General features: G+C 34.6%; 1 protein-coding gene across 2 annotated transcripts in view; it reads right to left on the bottom strand.

The window, feature by feature from the left end:
- LOC106468474 (ecotropic viral integration site 5 ortholog-like) overlaps window positions 1–19793 on the bottom strand; it is a 76631-nt gene extending 56838 nt beyond the window's left edge. For both annotated transcript variants that reach the window (XR_002612654.1, XM_022396804.1), the window contains exon 1: window positions 19714–19793. The gene's annotated coding sequence lies outside the window, so the exon portion shown is untranslated. The remainder of the gene's footprint in view (window positions 1–19713) is intronic.
- Window positions 19794–20370: the final 577 nt, after the last annotated feature.

Raw genomic sequence — 20370 nt, 5'->3', positions numbered from 1 at the left:
TGATGTCAAACGAATATGCATCTTCATTCATCCTGTTTTTTTTCAGTAAAATCTACGTCTTTTAGTCTCAAAACTATGTGTTGTGAACTTTCTTTTATGTATTGCGTTATGACTTTTTGTGAAAAATCTGTACGTTATGGAGAAAATTTGATATCGGTTTTTGGATTCAGCGTACAGGAATTACATGTAAAAATGTCAAGACAATAAAGTCATCGCAAGCCTGTGTTATCTAACAAAAGTATTATTGCCACCCAAGCTGTTCATATTTTCATCAAGGTCATTAAACTAGCAGATTCATCAGTATGCAATGTTGTGTTTACTCCCACTACTGTTCGCATTAAACCAGACAACCTATGCAAGATAACTGAGAGTCCATCTGCTACAAATGAAGAAGCTGCTCATTGATGTGACCACTGGTTTTAATGATGGATTGTTCATAAAGAAGTTGTCAGAAGGGAAATTGAAAAATACGTGGATTGATTATACGCTACAAGTAACTGAAAACAAAACATTGAAAGGGTCAAGTGACATTATTGGACTAACTCTTTGAGAAAATTCATAAGCGCTACATAGTTTTTATTAACAGCTGTTAGATCAAAATACTCAATGACATATCATGAAAACGTTTGCTCGAGCCCTGTAAAAACTCAAGGTACTTCCTAGGTGCATCACTGTGACGCTAAAGCTAGACGCGAACAGATCAATGAGAATATAAAGAAAATGACTGTTACGTTTGATGTGATATTTATTGATTCATTTGACTTGAAGAATAGCCCAAGCTAACTCGTAAAATTTGCTTCAGGCGTACTTGCTTCTAAAGGTGTTGAAGATAGTATGTTGAGCTTCTCAGATAAAGGAATAGAAATGGTTGACATGTTTAACTGTGCGTTTGACAATAGAAAAGGGAAAAGAAACACCTCTGTAACAATTTTTCGATCGATCCGTTTTTGGAAGTAATGTAAAAACAATGATTAACATGCAAAACACATCAGGAATAAAGAAAAATGTTACAAACCAGTGGATACATTATGTTTCAAAGATTCCATGTAGTAAATGCACACAAAAAAGTGCCATCAGAGAGAGAGGATTTGCATTCGAAAACACGCCAATTCCACGAAGTATGTTTCTGAAAATGGAACAATGTTGTTTGGTAAAAACTCGGACTTGAAGAACTGCTGAAATGAAAACTATGTCCATCCAATGTTCTAGCCTATGATTTTTGACGAAATGGCAACTCATGATACTGAGCCCGACAATTTTACAGATATGGCAAGATCCTTTTTGAATTACATTTTATTGAAGACTCGCAGCAATCCATCTGTGTAAATATATATTGTGTTAGGTATATAGAGAATAGTATACAATCACATACAAGACATAAAAGGGATGACACATATCCAAGTCACAAAATACACATACGAGGCAACATATCAGTTCCGAGAGATTGGAAGGAATTCCTTATCTAGGTGGAGAAAACAAAGAAAGTTTGGTATGGAATTTTACTGAGTTCATCAAAGAGAATGCATTTACAGAGCAGAATAACGAACTACTGTATATCATTGGTAGCCAGGGCGAGACAACTGTAGAATTTACAGTGGATTCCTGCAATGAGATACATTATCTGTATTCGAACCAAAAAGAAGGGGACACTAGATAGTATGCTGCAGACAAATGTACAGATACAATAGTCATAAACAGTCCAGATATTGACGCTCTGATGATATTTCTCCACCACCGGCAAAGTGCACATTCAAGTCAAATATTCCTTTGGATGAGTCAAGTTGGAATTCACACAGGTCTTAGAAGATTCATTCTTGTGCATAGCCTGTATGAACAATTGCCAGAGGATGGCGCGATATAAAGCTCTCTGTGACATGTGCAACTTTTTCTTCTTCTCGCAAGTGCAATAAATCTGTGTTTAAAGTAATGAAGCAAAAAGTTACCAGCCTCTGACAGATTGTGGTACAGCACCAGTCAACCTAAGTAAGTGTGCAATAACGATGTTGGAGGACTTTATGGAAATGTGCATCATTCAACCAATTACACTGGGAGAAGGCCAAGAAATCTTTCACCGACAGAAAACAGTTATTATTTACATTTTATGCGGTGCGTGTTTAAACTTTGGATTTGAAAAAAAACGCGTTAATACATGAGCTTCCGCACCCTACAGGATTCGGTTATGAACTTGATGTTAAACTAAAATTCCTGCAGCTTGTAATGATGACACAGTCAATAGCAGCTTCAGAGTTACTAAATGATATGGACTGTGACTGGACTAGCGAGGAGTGCACATGTTGTTTGAATAAACAGCTGTGAAATAGTGACACAGACAGTTCAATAGAAACAAATGTGTATACTCTTGTGTCATTGCTAAACAGATAGGTAACAGTGATTCTGAAAATAAAGGTACTTAATATTTGTAACAATTACGTAAGTTAACATGGTGTATCTGATTTTGCCAAACTGCATTTTAACCTATGATGAACATGTTAATATGCAACAACCTCTATAGACTACTATCTTTATAATTAAGCCAATTTTAGGTCCTGTTTGCAGCTGTATTTCAGTATTGATTCTACAAGCTACTAATACAAATTATCGATCGAAATTTTAGTTTATCATACTTCCTACGAGGAACACTACTCTATCAAGCATTATCTGTGTTTTTGAATCATTCTTTGCGTGGCGATTAGAATCAACGAATGAAACTCATTAGCACTCATTAGATAACAAACCATACTCGGTGAACGACTTACAGGCTCATCATCTAATGGAGCTCTATATAAACTCAATACAATAATAATGATAAGCTATTCTAATCAAAAGAGGCGTTTCCACCGAAGTTCACTCTGTATTATAACATGAAATATATATTAAGCTTGTTTAAAGCGTATGAAATTCGGAGGCCTTATAATGTAACGGTCAGTTATATATTTTGGTTGGTAAAGAGTAGCCCGCCCCCAGTGACACAGCGGTATGTCTGCGGACTTACAACGCTAGAAACCGGGTTTCGATACCCATGGTGAGCAGAGCACAGACAGTCCATTGTGTAGCTTTGTGCTTAACTTCAAACAAACAAACAAGAGTAGCCCAAGAATTGGTGGTGGGTGGTATTGACTAGCTGACATTAATTAACAGAGACAGACCTCGAGAAGCGCACGAAATTCAGAGATCAAAGTAAATGTGCGTACACACGCTCAAAACGACTAGCCTCACTGGAAAGTAAGATACATTAGGATTGTGGTATTTAACGTGGGCCTTCATAATTATGTAACAACTTCTATCAGAAGAGTTACCAGAAATTTACACTAACAACAAATAGTCTTGATTATGAATATTATGCAACCTTAATGATCATAAGGTGAAGAAAAACTGCTGAACACGAAAGCCTCAAGCGACGATTCAGTTTTATCCCTATTTACATGGAAGTGATATCTTGGCGATAGTTTGCGTCAGCTGTATGCTTTTACGTTTCTACGGGAGGTGATAAAATATTTGAAACTTACCACTGAAATTAATTAACACATTAAAAATAATAGACTGAAGATAGTATGCATAGCCAACCATACTAATGCTTTCAGGGGCGATGTAATAAAAAAAACAACATAAATCAAGACATATAGTAGCATGTCGTGCGGCCAAAACAACCTGCAGGCTACACTGTGTGTTATTAATATGAGTGATAGTTTAGCAATTTTCCACTTTCTGTAGCTCCAACTGTGGTAACCCAAATTAACACAAATGTGATATGCCTTCCGAAAACTCGCGGATTGTCGCGTAGGTTGTCTTGTGTTTGGAACAATTTAGAACACGTGAACTGTTTCGGTATTTGAATATTAGAGCTTGAAGATTAAGTAGCCTTCAGATATGCAAGTTGTATTAGTTTCACTACTGCAACATACCAAACACTTAGTAACGAGTGTGTGTCTAAAGAAATGAAAAAAATAAATTGCTGTATTATTATTATTGTCTTAAATTTCGCTCTTGACATGACTATTTTGTGTGACATCTTTTAGACTTACACAAATTTCCCTCTTTACATGACTATTTCGTGTGATATATTTCAGACTTGTACAAATTTCCCTCTTGACATGACTGTTTTGTGTGATATCTTTCAGACTTACACATCGATAAACAGTTAATACTTTTGTCTTTTCTTATAATCGTACAGAGAAAGAAAGAATAATTACAGAATACATGTAAATTAATCCTGACTACCTCACTCTGACATTAGTGTAGACGGTGTAGCTAAAGATAAAACAAGTGTATTAGAGATGAGAAAGAACCGAAAAAAGAGAATAATTTATTCCCAACTACCTTACTCACACTGACACTAGTGTATGACGGTTATAACTAAAAGTAAGTACCTTACTCACACTGACACTAGTGTATGACGGTTATAACTAAAAGTAAGTACCTTACTCACACTGACACTAGTGTATGACGGTTATAACTAAAAGTAACTACCTTACTCACTCCGACACTAGTGTATGATGGTTATAACTAAAAGTAACTACCTTACTCACTCCGACACTAGTGTATGATGGTTATAACTGAAAGTAACTACCTTACTCACTCCGACACTAGTGTATGATGGTTATAACTAAAAGTAACTACCTTACTCACTCCGACACTAGTGTATGATGGTTATAACTAAAAGTAACTACCTTTCTCACTCCGACACTAGTGTATGACGGTTATAACTAAAAGTAACTACCTTACTCACACTGACACTAGTGTATGATGGTTATAACTAAAAGTAACTACCGTACTCACTCTGACACTAGTGTATGATGGTTATAATTAAAACTAACTACCGTACTCACTCTGACACTAGTGTATGATGGTTATAATTAAAAGTAACTACCGTACTCACTCTGACACTAGTGTATGACAACCAGCAGTTTGTTTTCACCCAACGGCTTCATCAAGGACATGCCTAACATTTCACCCAACGGCTTCATCAAGGACATGCCTAACATTTCACCCAACGGCTTCATCAAGGACATACCTAACATTTCACCCAACGGCTTCATCAAGGACATGCCTAACATTTCACCCAACGGCTTCATCAAGGACATGCCTAACATTTCACCTAATGGCTTCGTCAAGGACATGCCTAACATTTCACCTAACGGCTTCGTCAAGGACATGCCTAACATTTCACCTAATGGCTTCGTCAAGGACATGCCTAACATTTCACCCAACGGCTTCATCAGGGACACAATTTATGCACACAGTAACGTTTCTATGAATACTTTGCTTATTATTACTTAGCTCATCTGATTGACTTAAGGCAATGGGTAAAAGTAGCACTAACAACAAAGTGTAATTAAAATGTTGTTATTCACTCTTTTTTATTTACTGAAAACCCGTACTGGGCCAGTAAAAATTATGTAACATTCTACATCCCAAGAACGATATAAGATAATAAGTAGCGTTTCAATAAAGGGGTTATATGTTATAACTCAGCCAAAAAACCTAGTATTAGTAAATATCTATTTAATTTTTGCCCTAGCATATTGTTACGACAGCGGAAGTCATGTGACGCTGGTAACACGTCACGAGCTTTTAGAAAATTCATGTCCTTTCGTGAAGCCTCGAGTGTTCTCTAGATGAACGCTTTTTTGTATAAATAAGGCCGGTAAAAAGTGACGGCAACAATGGAATTGAATTGCAGACAGAGACAGAGACGGACAATTGAGTCAAGCGTGTAAATCGTTCGTTGTGAATTATAGCGTTTGTTTAAGTTATTGCGTGACTGTGGAAATTAAGTGTATTGTAAAGTTGTATTGAGAAAGAATAAACTAGTTTTATTTAAGAAAGGACTTGTATCGCTAAAGTTTTTTCGGAAAATGAATTTTTACGGAAAATTAACAAACGAACACAGAGGCATAACAATATTATGATACCTGGCGATCACGTGTGTTTCATTCTTAATCAATCAACTCAATAGCTTTCAATAGATTTCCAGTAAAGTTCATTTCATTTTCTTTGATACATTATAATATTTTTTGTTAACTTAAGACAGGTTTATAAATTTGCTGTATTTGAACTGTTCTATCCAATCTATCCTTCCTTGTTTTTACAATAAAGTGTTCATTCTTGGTCATTTCCGCACTGAGTTTTTCTCTTTAATTCCATTCGTGAAAAATCACTATACTCGTTCTTCCTAACACTTGATATTCAAGTCTCCTATTTCATCAGCGATTAGGCACAGGATTGGATTAAAGGGTTATGCGACACACAGACTCTACAATAATACGAGCCCTTTCAGTACGAATGCTTATGAGGCATATAAACATTCCTCTGCTTGTTCCATGGTTAGTTGCTCCTTCCCTACTAGCGGCTAAGTGGTAAGCCTGAGAAATTATAACGTTAAAAATCGGGGTTTGATTCCCATGGTGGGCACAGCACAGATAGCCCATTCTGTAAATTTGTGCTTAAATTTTCTATTTTTTGTAATGGACGCACTTTCTTGGGTTACAATAATTAAACAAGTCAGTAAAAATTAATTTCAAAGTGTGTCAGTATGATGACCACTAAATTAATATGTTTCTTTTAAACTGTTGTTTATCAACTTAAACTACAATGTATTCAAAGTCTAGGTTGTGAGTCATATTTAAATAAAAAAAATATCATATGTATTGTTTGGTTGTTTTGAATTTCGCGCAAAGCTACACGAGGGCTATCTGCGCTAGCCGTCCCTACTTTAGCATGGAAGGTAGCTAGTCATCACCACCCACCGCCAACTCTTGGGCTACTATTTTACCAACGAATAGTGGGATTGACCGTCACATTATAGAGCCACTACGGCTGAAAGGGCAAGCATGTTCGGTGTTACGGGGATTCGAACCCGCGACCCCTAACCACCTGGCCATGCCGGGCCTATCATATGTAAAGTACCTTCACCTTTTAATATATATAGTCGTAACGATTCCACCATTAGGCATACAGGTAACTGCCTGATGTAGGCCTATGACAGGAGCATTGCAAATAAGTTTTTATGTGTTTTGAGAGGTGAAATCATTCTATGCTTGTTGTTTTTTTCTCTCTCATTGTTTGAAAATGCTATTAATTCAGTGTCTATTTGTACATCCTCAAGTGTAGTTTGTCTGGACTTAGAGTCATGTGATCATTAGTGTGTTGTTTCTTCATTTTATTCCAAAATAGTTTTAATGGATTCTTTCCTCTTAACGAGGCTACCTACTTGAATTCCACTGATGATAAACTTTGATAAGGGATATTTTTATGTAGACAGTCCAAGAAACAGTCTTTATGATAGACGAACAAGTATTATCATGCTCGTGAGAAAGTCGTACAGTCTTACAGACAACATGAAGTTCAAGTTACTTGAAACATCGTATCATTAGTCTATTTGGAGTGTGCAAATAAATGAAGAGATCCTTTAAATTATCATTGTAACAAAATAATCGCGCATGTTAAAAAATATTACAAAAGGCATACTATTTAAGTTCCTAAGTCAAATAGATAGTAACGATTTTGTTTGCAGAAAAGAATCACAAGAAAGTATTGTTACGACAGCGAAAGTCGCGTGACGCTGGGAGCATGCGCGCTGGAGTTTCGCGAAGGATCATGAATTATCGGGGAGCCCCGAGTTTGTTCAAGGCGCCCTCTTTTTTAGTATATAAGTCTGGCGAGAAAAACCAGCGCGATTGCATAGATTGAAGAGATAAATAATTGAGTCAAGCGAACAATAGGCACTTAAGTAAAGTGTGTTTATTTTCTCTCTCCTCTAACCACTGCTGTAGTTACTCTTCTTGTTTCTTTTCTTTTTCCTCCAAGAACTGCTGTAATCTTTTTATTTGTTTATTTTGCTGTTCGAGTTGCCACTTTTGCAGGTTTCCTTGCCACTGTTGTAGTCTCTCTTCTTGTTTCTTTTCTCGTTCTTCTTGTTTCTTTTCTTTTTCCTCCAACAACTGCTGTAATCTCTCTTGTTTGTTTTGCTGTACGAGCTGCCACTGTTGCAGGTTTTCTTGTCACTTCTCGTTTCCATTTTTTTTTTCTCTATCCCATTTCTGACACCAATTTGTTGCATATCTGCTCATTTGTTAATTTCCAGTATAAATCCTTTCCAAGGAACTTCAGCGATACAAGTCCTTTCTTAATTAAAACTAGTTTATTTTTCTAGATACAACTTTTGTAATACACAGAATTTCCACAGTTACTTTAAACTTAACAACCTTTATAACACGTTATAAATCACAGTGATTCACACACTTTACTCACTGTGCCTACTGTTCGCTTGACTCAATTATCTCTATCTTCAATCTATCTGCATATCTATCTCTCGCTGGCTTTATTTGCCGGACTTATATACTAAAAAAAAGAGGGTGCCTGGCAAACACTCGGACATTTGCGGGGTTCCTCGATAAGTTACTAGGTTACGATCCTTCTAGAAACTCCAGTGCGCATGCTCCCAGTGTCGCGTGACTTCCGCTGTCGTAACAGTATAATATTGGTGCCATAAAGTTTATGTATTGTACCCACGAAGACGGACACAATATCTACACAGTTTTTCAATAGGTTTAGATTTGTAATTATTTTTCAAGAAAATCAAATATTTTTGATTGCTCAATGAAGAAGCTTTATAAATAAATGAATTTATTTTCCTACATTCAGAGATAAAATGACATCGTGAACTCAACGTTTAACGATTATTCATAGTTGATTTAATATTGATATTTCGAACAGTATTAGGCGATAAATCGTCGTCCTCGTGATATTAAGATGTAAATTTTGCACAAAGCCATCCCTAATTTTAAACGTATGGAATAGTTTGTTTGTGCTAAGCACGAAGATACACAATCAGCTATTTGTGCTCTCTCCACTGCGAGTATCGAAACCAGGTTTTTAGTTATAATTTTAAGCTCAAAGCTACATAACGGCTACCCGAGTTTGTTTATCGTTAAGCTGAAAGCTACATAATGGCTATCTGCACATAGCCGTCCTTAATTTTAAACTTATAGAATAGCTTGTTTGTGTGAAGCACAAAGCTGCATAATGAGATATTTGTACTATACTTTATCGCGGGTATCTAAACTAGATTTTTAGCGATGTAAGTCCTGGAGAGCTAAAAGAATGGAAGGAAGGCAGCTAGCTAGTGAGCAGAACCCACAGTTAACACTTGGAGAGTTCTTCCCTCATCGAATAATAGGGTTTGACTGTCACTCTTATAGTGAGTTTTCAGTTTCAAAACATATTAGAAGGCGCAAAATGTATTAATTATTCTATTAAGAAACATTGCTATCAGTGATAATTTCTAAGACAAAGATCCACTTTCAATTTCAAAAGTTATTATTTCCCCACCCCCACTTCAGATCGTAAATTATTTTAAATAAAGTAGCGAAACGTATGTCTTAATAATTCTTTAGTCAAAGTTGATGTGGTTGTGTGTTGGAAATGTTGCATAATCATTTGATTTATAAAACGTACAATAAGTGTTACTCTTCCCACTTTTGTCTTCGAAATCAAGTAAAAACTGACGGATTAGTCTAGGAATCAAATTTTCGAACACGTTTCAGTACGTCAAAAAACTGTTTTTAAACGATGATAAATTATATATATACGAAGCCCAATCTATCATTTGCTTTATCACTTGTCAATGAGTTATATCTGTTTCGAGGAATTACACCTCTCGTTGTGAGACTAAAATAGATTTCAGGGCACCATACAGATAATTAATTGTAATGTAGTGAAGCTGGAAAGTAATCCTCCCTGTTTCCGAAGCAGTCGAATTGGTGTGTGGTGGCTTTCACAGAGATCAGACGAGCAGCATAGAACAAAGAAGAAGAAGAAAAAAAAAGAAGATTAACCATGAAGGCATCGCAGTAGCTCGCCGCATTCATCGATCATCTGGAAGCACGTTTTCTAACAAATCATCTACGCTATGAGGCTTGGCATGTCACATTGAATTTGTCAGATCCTGCTCTTCGCCAATTTCCCTAGAGATTATCTTACAGTCATAATCCCCCCCCCTCTCTCTTGATACAAACACATACTTAGTTAGTGAGTTAAACATATATTTGATATACACACGTGTCAGTTAGAAAACCCGATATTCCTACTACGCCTGATCACAAGAGATAGTATCTAAAATATGTGTGAATAAAGAATCAGAATCGTTACTATCTGGTTTTCTTAACAAACAATACAGAGAGGTATTTCAGTGATGTCTTAGACGACCTTTACTTATCGTCACGTGTTATGTTAAGGATTATTATTGAAATCAGTATCGAATACGGTTTGGTGTGTTTTGAATCTCTCGCAAAGCTACTCCAGGGCTATTTGAGCTAGATAATTTATAAATAAACTTTAAAGACTCCGTAAATATCTGTTTACAGTTGTGAAACTTTTTTGTGTGTCAAAGTAAAAGAAATAGAATACCACTTGAAAGCTTGCATTACTGTAGAATGCTCTATACGAACACTACATAACACGGAAAAAAATCAAGATGTTTAAGGTTCTTGAACTGTGAACAAAGCTGATTAAATAATTTTGGGTCCTGTGCATTATAAAAAATTTGGCCACTCCTTCCTTGAAATAGATAGAGCACATACTGCTTGTAGATATAAGAATTTTCTCCTATACTGTCTAACATCGCTAGAAACCGGGATTCGATACCCGTGGCGGGTAGAGCACAGATAGCCCATTGTGTAGTTTTGTGCTTAACTTCAAAACAAGAACAGAGTAGAACATATTAATGAAACTAAGCACCCAATTCATTGGAAAAAAACTGTTATTTCAGTATAACCTGAAAATGTCATTGGTATGAATATACGTGAATCTGTAGAGATAATACAAATTAAAAAAAAAAAGTAAATTTAAAATATCGAATAAGAATGATGGACCTGATACAAATGTTGTAAGCATATGACGTGAAATTCTTTAATATGTGAATTCTATTATGATGACTTTTTGTAAGGGTATAAATAAGCCTGATTCTTGCACAACATTGCACTCCTGAATATGACGCAGTAAACACATCAAAACATGGTGAATGTATAAAACTCTTTCCAGTGTCATCTGTTTTTTTTTGTTTTTTTTATCATGTACAGTCTTACTTAGTAATTTACTGTCTTTTTGAGATCGGAAACAGTCTCATTTGTAAAATTATGTATAATAAGTCGTTGTTTATTGAAAATTTAATTTTTAACTTTGATATTATTAGTAAATCTGTAATCAATAAAGTCAGAATTCTCAAACATTTTAGTACATAGCTACTTAAAAAAATTATATTTAAAAGCCGATAAGATCCATATGAATTAAATGTGCTACTCTTAACATTTAGACTGTACAGAGACAGTTTATAAAAAAGGAGTAAGATGTTACTAGAAATGGTTGAATCTTAATTAATTGCAACTTAGCAATAAGGCTAAGTTATATTACGAAATGTTACATGGCTTTTGTTCGTTTGTTGAATTTCGCGCAAAGCTAATCGAGGGTTATCTGCACTAGCTGTCTCTAATTTTGAAGTCTGAGATTAGAAGAAAGGCGGTTAGTCAATACAACCGACTGCCAACTCTTGCGCTTTATTTTAGCGACAAATAGTGAGATTGACTATCATATTACAACGCCCCCACGGCTGAAAGGGGCGAACATGTTCGGTGACGGGGTTCGATCTCTTGACCTGCATACTGCGACTCGAGCGCCCTGATCATTAGGTGATGCCAGGCTGTGGCTTTGGTTAAACGAAAGTTTAAAAAATTCCCATTTACACATTAGGTTTCATCTAGATCAAGATGACTCATGCAAATAAAAAAACATTCACATAATAATGTGCTGCTCCGATTCCAATCACTAAACATAACAGTTCACAGAAGATATAAATATAAAAGTATAAATTTAAATATTTATACATATATACAGCTAATCAATACTGTTCAAAATATTTCAAATGAAATATGTATAATTTGAAAAGTTTCCTGCACTTTTGTCCGAAACACCAAAGCTTCAAAAGAGTAAAATCTGTGTAGAAAATCTGAAGTTAAAGAAACATTCCTCGTTTAATTGTGCATAGTTTATATTAGAGAAAAATATCAACAGATTTATGGGGCCGACAGAAAAGTAAGCAAGACTAAGATATATGTTATTAGAGAAAAAATCAACACGTAATGTATGATGTTTCACAGAAAAATCAACAAGAGTCAAAACTTTGTAGTGTTACAGGACTGTTAGTTCTTATGGATGCGAACAACGTTTAAATAATAGTGTTATAGGACTATTAGTTCTTATAGTTGTGAACAACGTTTAAATAATTGTGGTATAGGACTAGTAGTTCTTATGGTTGTGAACAACGGTTAAATAATAGTGTTATATTACTGTTAGTTCTTATGGTTGTGAACAACGTTTAAAAACAGCGAAGAGATTACTTACTAGTAAATTAAATAAGTTAAAGCCAAAACATATAATAAATACTTGTTTTATTGTTCAGCGCGCGAAATGTTTCGAAATTAACTTAAGAATAATGAAAGAAAAGTTATTTTTTATAATATTGGATAAACAGTTGACACTTTGCTATAGACATAACCCTTCATATAGGTTGAATTCCTTGTTAAAATTCGTGTTCCTGTCTTTACCAGTGACATATTTACGAATTTCGATGAATGATGAAAAAACCAACACTCGTTAAATATGATGGTTGCCAGCCTCTGTTCGATAATTAATGAAGACAGAAATACAGTAACCCAATGCTTCACATTCATGCAATTACAGTTGTGTGTGTGTGCTGAACGCCAACTACAGATTGTACTACATGAAATTGATTGTAAGTTCTGAAAGTTCTAATTATTTTAGTGTTATTGTAGGAAATAGGCTCGTTTTGGTTTTGCTAAGATGATTCGTGTTTGGCTTTGAAAGAAAAATTGCTGACACAGTAGTGAAAAAATCAGCTTTGACCTTTGGAACAGATGACTTCATTACGCTGCTAGTCTTTCATAAACGCTAAATTGTTTTATATTATATGCGGGAAAAAACCCATTAAGTTAACCCTAAAGTACATTTACAGAACAACTTAGTATACGTTTTTGATAACGCAACTGCTAATTACAGAGCATCTTAACGTCCAAGATAATCGAGGAACTAAGTCACAATGCATTACCAGTCAGCTCGAACAATAAGGGTGTTAAAAAATTTATTATTGAAGCCACACCACACTTTAAGTGAAAGAGCAATTCAAGACAAATTAGAAAACTAATTTTAAACTCTTAATATTCATCGTGCAAATCGTAAAATGCTATAAAAAAAGTCTGAATCAGAACACCAACAAAATAATATTTAAAGAAAATAGCAGTTTTTAGGAGTATTTCAAATTATTGTTAATTTCTGATGCTGTAACTAAACAACCAGGAGTTTTAGTATTTGCTTGATTAACTTACATTGTGTACATAAGATGTTGTTCAGGTGAACAAACAAACCTAGTATCCCGTTGCGTAATTTTATTCTCTCTTTGAATATTCTTCGTATCTAATTATATCTCTGTCAGCTTATCATGTGAAGAGGTCTATCTTTTGTACATACTTCTGTTTATTGGAAAATAATGTTTCTAAAAAACTTGATAGTTATTTGATTCATAATATAAAAATACAAAATTGGGAAATATGACAGTAAGTATAGCAACAACATTTTTTACATATACATTGATTGGCCACTTCATTAGGACTCTCTTATCTACGGTCTAACATAGCCTGGTGGTTAGAGTGATCGACTTATAATCTGGGGTTGCAGGACGAATAGGTTTGCACGAAATTCAACAACAACAAAAGAAAACGAGGATTTGTAGCACACTTCATTTATTTGTGTAAGCAAAACAGTGATCATTTGATGTGCGTTTTGCTTGCTGGAGCCCTATAAGTACGGAGATCTAATTACATAATATATTTCTACAATAGGTAAGAGGATCGCTTTCACTTTCAAAGAGACATGATAAAATGTGTCTACCAATCAGAAGCGTCGTTACAATCTTTGACTAGTCATTCAACAACTGCTCGTGATAGACTAGGGAGAAAAAAACAACGGACAACCTTCTCGCGAAGTACATCAAACTGTGTCCCAGTTGATCAATTTCTTCAACAGTTTTCAGGTTTCTGGTAACTCCAACTGTAACATGCGAGAGACATTACAATAACTGTCACTTGGCAACCGACAATCAGTGTGAAAGGCAAACAACAAAGCACATGACCTCATTAGTGCTTAGAACGCGAACTGTGGACACAGAATTGCTAGAAGTAATTAAGATACTTGGTTCTCTTATTTTGTATTGAAGATGGTGTAAAAGTGTGGGGGAAGTCTGTTATGAAGTTAGGTGTAAGAAACACTGATTGGAATTGAGAGAGGTAAGAAAGCAGCCGGCTTCTGGCCAGTCTCCGAGGGATGAGGGGATTACAGTGTTCTAAGTTATTAGAAAATGATTGGGTGAGTGGCCGCTATTCTTAGTTCAGTATTATAAAGACAATAAGACTCTCTTTGATGGTCGTGAAACTTTATAATCTTATATACAGGACACGAGAACAATATCAAGGAGAAAGAGACATGTTCAGCGTGGGTTTGAGAAGAAACTATAAAATACAGGAATTCAACGAAAAGATAAAAAAAAAGATCAGGAGATGTGAGAGAGAACGAAAAAACACAGAGTATGAGTCAATTTCTGACAGGAATATGCACAGCCTAAATAAAATAGAGGGACATAAGTTTGTTTGTTTGTTTTGAATTTCGTGCAAAGCTACACGAGAGCTATCTGCGCTAGCCGTCCCTAATTTAGCAGTGTAAGACTAGAGGGAAGACAGCTAATCATCCCCACCCACCGCCAACTCTTTTACCAACGAATAGTGGGATTGACCGTCACATTATAGCGCCCCCATGGCTGAAAGGGCGAGCATGTTTGGTGTGACGGGGATACGAACCCGCGACCCTCAGATTGCGAGTCGAGCGCCCTAACCACCTGTCCATGCTGGGCCAAAGGGGCATAAGAGGTGAAATGTGGGTATAGCACAATTATAACAGTGATGTCAAAGCGATATGTAACAAATCTTATAGTAAAGATTGGTCCTTTGATTCTTGTAGCAGGACAAATAACACCTAAAATATATCTGGACATTCTAGACGATAACGCCCACCCATCAGAAGTGGATGTTTGTTTCTTTTTCCGAGAAGTAAATAAACATAACGCAACAATTTACCTGACTTGTTCTGTCCGAAATTTGTTGGAAAAGTGCAAGTATTTTCAACCATCTTTTGTTTTTGAGTAGCACACTCACCGAATTTCCATCAAAATGATCACCTTGCAGATGAACTTGAACTTCACATTTCTCAACTTTATCTACTTGCATTTGTGAGCCAATTGCAGAGCATGTTTTCCGACCAATGGGAAACGCTTGAATAAAACGTCTTAGACATTTTCTGGAGTCAATGCCAGACCAAATTTAGGCCATTGTCGAGAAGAAAGAAGGTTTGGCTTCGGTGGAGGTCCTAATAACAATACAACTCAGTAAATTTAAATGAGATTCATTTCCGGTATGTGATAAATAAAGTAAATAATTAAATTTCATAAACATCTTGGTTAAATAATTTAACTCAAATCATATAAAAAATCCATTTTCTAACGTATAAAAAACGCGTTTTAAAAGAACGTAAAGCTTTCAAACCATCAAATAATCTTTGGAGCCTTTTTTAACTGTGGAAAGTAGTATAATGATAAAAAGAGCAGCATTTATTCCGCAATGGAAATACATATACTACTAATACATTCAATTCGCTTATATCACGAACGTACGTCAGCTAGTCCTTAGCAAGTGATCAACTGAGTGGTTTATTATACAGTACACTCAAACTCTCAATTAAAATGTATTGATAATGAGCAAAGGTAAGTACGACAAAAGACTGTACTTATGAAAAGAAGACGAAACTCTTAAGATTGTAATGGACGGGAAACCCCTGTATGAAGATTAGGAGAAACGCTAACTAAGCATATCTAAAACTCTTACAGCAATATTTAAGAACATGAACACAGAGCTAAATATACCTTCCAATGATTGTTTTGATAAAAGGAATTCTATGTTTTTCAGATTTTCTTAATAATTTAACGTCTCAGTGCAAACTGTTAAAAATTACAAAATAAACCAATAATTTCACGAATACGAATATTTATTCTAAGGTTGGGCATAAAAACATTGCATTAAGCAAAGAAAAAACACATTAGAAAAGTTAGTGTAGACTTAAATTGGAAAAGGAATTTATTTCATTTCGAGAATGCTTAATTCTGCCAGTTGAAGAATTATGAAAAGTTTATAAAAAAAATTTCAACGTAAATCTACAATTAGAAAATTGTTTGTCTAACCGTGTAATTAGACAATATTTTGCGATTTTTTCAAAGCTTTTATTGAAATACACTAGTTCGTTTGTTGAAAAATACAAAGTTGTACAATAGGCTATCTGTGCTGTGCTCACTGCACAAATCGAATCCGGAATTTTAGCATTTTAAGCCCTCATACTATAGCTGAGCAACAGAGGTAGCTGAAATATAATATTAATAACTTATATCACAGCTTACTCTAACCAAATTTAATTTATTAGAAACTCTAGCCACATTTACTTTATTAGAAAAATATCAATTCATAAAAACTCATTGAGTAGCAAGTTTCATTTTTTACTTAACTTCAAAAAATTAAAGGCCGCCAAACATATTACTGATATTCTTTAAAATTGTCCAACGAAAAACTTCATCGTGGTTTTCTATTAGCTGTTCACAAATTAGATATAAAAATAATATGTGAAGCGAAACAGAGAACCTCATTCACATGTTTTGTATTCACAAAGTACATTTCAACTTGGAGAACAAAAACACCTAACACTCACGACTTGAAAATAAATATTAAATATTCTTAAGACGTTTATTTGGAAAATATACACTAACGAAAGTAACTGAATTTATCAAAATTACCAGCAGTAGAGTTAAATTTTTCACTCATTAAATGTTGCTCAGTTAAATACTTTAGTGGCGTTTATGTAAGCAGTTACAAAATAAATATCTCACATAACCTAACAAGTTTTGTAATGAAAGTAAAGTTGATTAGTACTGAACTAATTTGTTTTGTTCATATATAGTTGCATCCGTACTGAATAACGAAAGTTTAATGTTTATTGTTTATGATATTCGGTTTTTTCAACCAAAGCAGAACATTTTAATTGAAATTTTGAGTGTACTGTATAATAATATATATATATATGGATACAGACTTAAGTTGAGAAATATTATTAACTTTTAATAATTCTTCAACTGGCAAAATTAAGCATCTTGAAACGAAATATATCCCTTTTTCAATTTAAATCTACACTACCTTTTTATTGGGTTTTTTCTTTGCTTAATGCAACGTTTTTATGCTCAACTTTAGAATAAATATTCATATTCATGAAATGATTGGTTTATTTTGCAGACAAAAAAATATAGATATATCTATCGTGTATAATATATTCAGAATTTCACTGTTTGTTCTATATCTTTACAGTGAATGATTTAAGCAAAAATTCACAAAAGTATTTAAGTTCAATTAGAGTAAATATATATTTTATGCAATTAAAATAAAAAATGTAACTCATTCAAATAAAATCATCATGTAATTACAATAAAATCATCATGTAGATATTTCATGTACGTACATTGATTCGTTTAACGATATAGTGGCGTATTAAAAGGTCGAAGATTCGAAACGTCATGCCGCACGTTCATTTGTGGGTGCGTTAAAAAAGTGACAAGAAATCCAGTTATTCGGTTCAAAGTACCAGACAAAGCACTTTTAAGTGGGTATTATTGGTTATATACCACAAAGTAATAGACGGCTACTCCTGAATCCTTGGAATCGTAGACTTTGGTTGACAACTACAGCATATATATTAATATTTGTAAAAATATTTGTGGATAATTTTAATGATGAGTCACTCTATAGTACCTAGGTGCGCATGAAAAAACCTGAAATGAGGGAACGACGTAGTATGGTGAGACGCTGCACTTGGATTGGTAGTTGCCTTTAATAACTGGCGTTCGAATCCCACTTCCATATACCATATTAAACTGTTTTATATCTGTTATAAAATAGAAAGAAATAAGCGTTGAAAGAGTAGGTAAAGATACTGTTGTTTTTTTTGATCGTTTCCAATACCAAAGTCAGAATGCTTAAGTAGACTAATGCAGCGTGTATTTCTACAATAATTGTAGTAAACATAATTTTACAGGCGCATCTCTTTATTGAGTTGTATTTTCACTTGCTATCGGTACTCCCTATAGCTCTAAATCTTCGATGTTAACATCAGGGCTGTGGTGGATGCCTAAAAATAACTAACTATGCGGAAACAAGGGCAATTATCAGATTCCTCAGGACCCAGAATAAGAGGGAAAAAGAATCAAGGGCGATTGTTAGATTTCTCAGGACCCAGGATAATAGGGGAAAAGCTTTAGTTGAAAAACTGTATATCAGAAACAATAAACATTAAAATTTCGTTATTTATGACTTATGATTACAGGGGTATTATTTATTTATGTGAATATATCATTCCATACCGATAATTGTTTTCAGTCATTTGGATGTCAATACACTTCTGAGTCACTCAGTATAGATAATTCATATAAATATTGACTGAGTTGTTATGTAATGACTGAAATATAGAATAAACTTTTGAAATATATATATATATATATAATGCTCAATTCACAACCAAGTTTGAACGTCAAAACATTATTGCTATTCTTCAAAAGTAACTCATCATATATGAATACTCGTCATTATGTAAAGTTACCTAACATTATTGTATTCTCCAAAAATAACTCACCATATATGAATACTCATCATTATGTAAAGTTACTTACCAGTGTTGCTATTCTCCTGAAATAATTCACCATATATGAATACTCGTCATTATGTAAAGTTGCATAACATTATCGTATTCTCCAAAAATAACTCACTGTATATAAATACTCGTCATTATGCGTGGTTACTCAGTACAAGTATAATATTCAGGCAATAAAAGGTTTGAAGGTTAGCCCAGTTATGAAAATATTGTTTTAAAGCTTAAGATCTTTTTGACCCACCATGGCCAGGGGTTTAGGGCACTCGACTCGCAATCTACAGGTCGCGGGTTCGAATCCCCGTCACACCAAACATGCTCGCTCTTTCAGCCGTGGGGGCGTTATAATGTGACGGTCAATCCTACTATTCGTTGGTAAAAGAGTAGCCCAAGAGTTGGCGGTGGGCGGTGATGACTAGCTATCTTCCCTCTAGCCTTACACTGCTAAATTAGGGACGGCTAGCGCAGATAGCCCTCGTGTGTCTTTGCGCGAAATCCATAACAAACAAACTTAAGATCTTTTAATATAATGAATTTGTTTAGGTAACACATTCGCTACTTCAGCGTCATATTCAAAAGTTATAATAATGACGACTTAATTGTGGTGGTTAAAGGTTAATTTGTATGTTTATACCGTGAAGATAAAGTCATAATACAAAGTCTGACTTCGCTGCCACCACGTTCCAACAAAGTATCCAGCTTTCTTGCAGATTTCTACTAGAGCAAAGCTACTTGACACTCGATAAAAGGACAAGCGGGGACATCAAAGTTTAAAACTAACGTTCTTAATCTCAGAAGAAAATAACTGTCTACTTTTTAAATGAAGATGTTTTGAAAGTCTTCGGGAAGAATACTTACCTTAATTTAATTCATTATTAAGAAAAGAATTATTCCTCATCAGCAACGCCAGTGTTTCGAGTCTTGTTGTTACAGTTTTGAACAGCAATGCTACATCCGCAAGGAATTTGTCTCACACGACGGTTGTGCCATCTAGAGGGCTGTAGAAGGAACTCTTTATAAAGAGTGAACTGAACTTCCCATAAAATTACGACGTACCAGCTGAAGGTGAGAGTATGATAACAAACAAACAAACCTTTTCTATCTTGTTAGAAGTCAGGACATAAAGTTTTAGAACAAACATGTTTTTAGAAGTGCAAATGCTTTAGAATTTAGTGGAAGAGGAAAAAACATGATACTTTTTACCGGGTATTATTTCCCTGTGATTCAAAAAATAAGTTTTGTTGCTTAAATGTTGAATTACTGTAAACATTTTCCCAATTCTCTAACGGAAACATATTTTTTAGGTTTACTTGGAATTATTGTAAACACTTTCTCTATTTTCTAACAAGAACATACTTTTTAGGTTTACTTTCATTATTGTAAACATTTTCTCTATTTTCTAATAGAAATATATTTTTTAGGGCTACTTTCAATTACTGCAAACATTTTCCCTATTCTCTAACAGAAACATACTGTTGCGTCAGCGAGTCACATGACTAGTGTGACGCCACGTTT

The sequence above is a fragment of the Limulus polyphemus genome, unplaced genomic scaffold (genome assembly GCF_000517525.1).
Source record: "Limulus polyphemus unplaced genomic scaffold, Limulus_polyphemus-2.1.2 Scaffold3019, whole genome shotgun sequence".
NCBI lineage: Eukaryota > Metazoa > Arthropoda > Merostomata > Xiphosura > Limulidae > Limulus > Limulus polyphemus.
The sequence above is the reverse complement of the archived record's forward strand: the minus strand, read 5'-3'. Positions and strand labels throughout refer to the sequence as shown.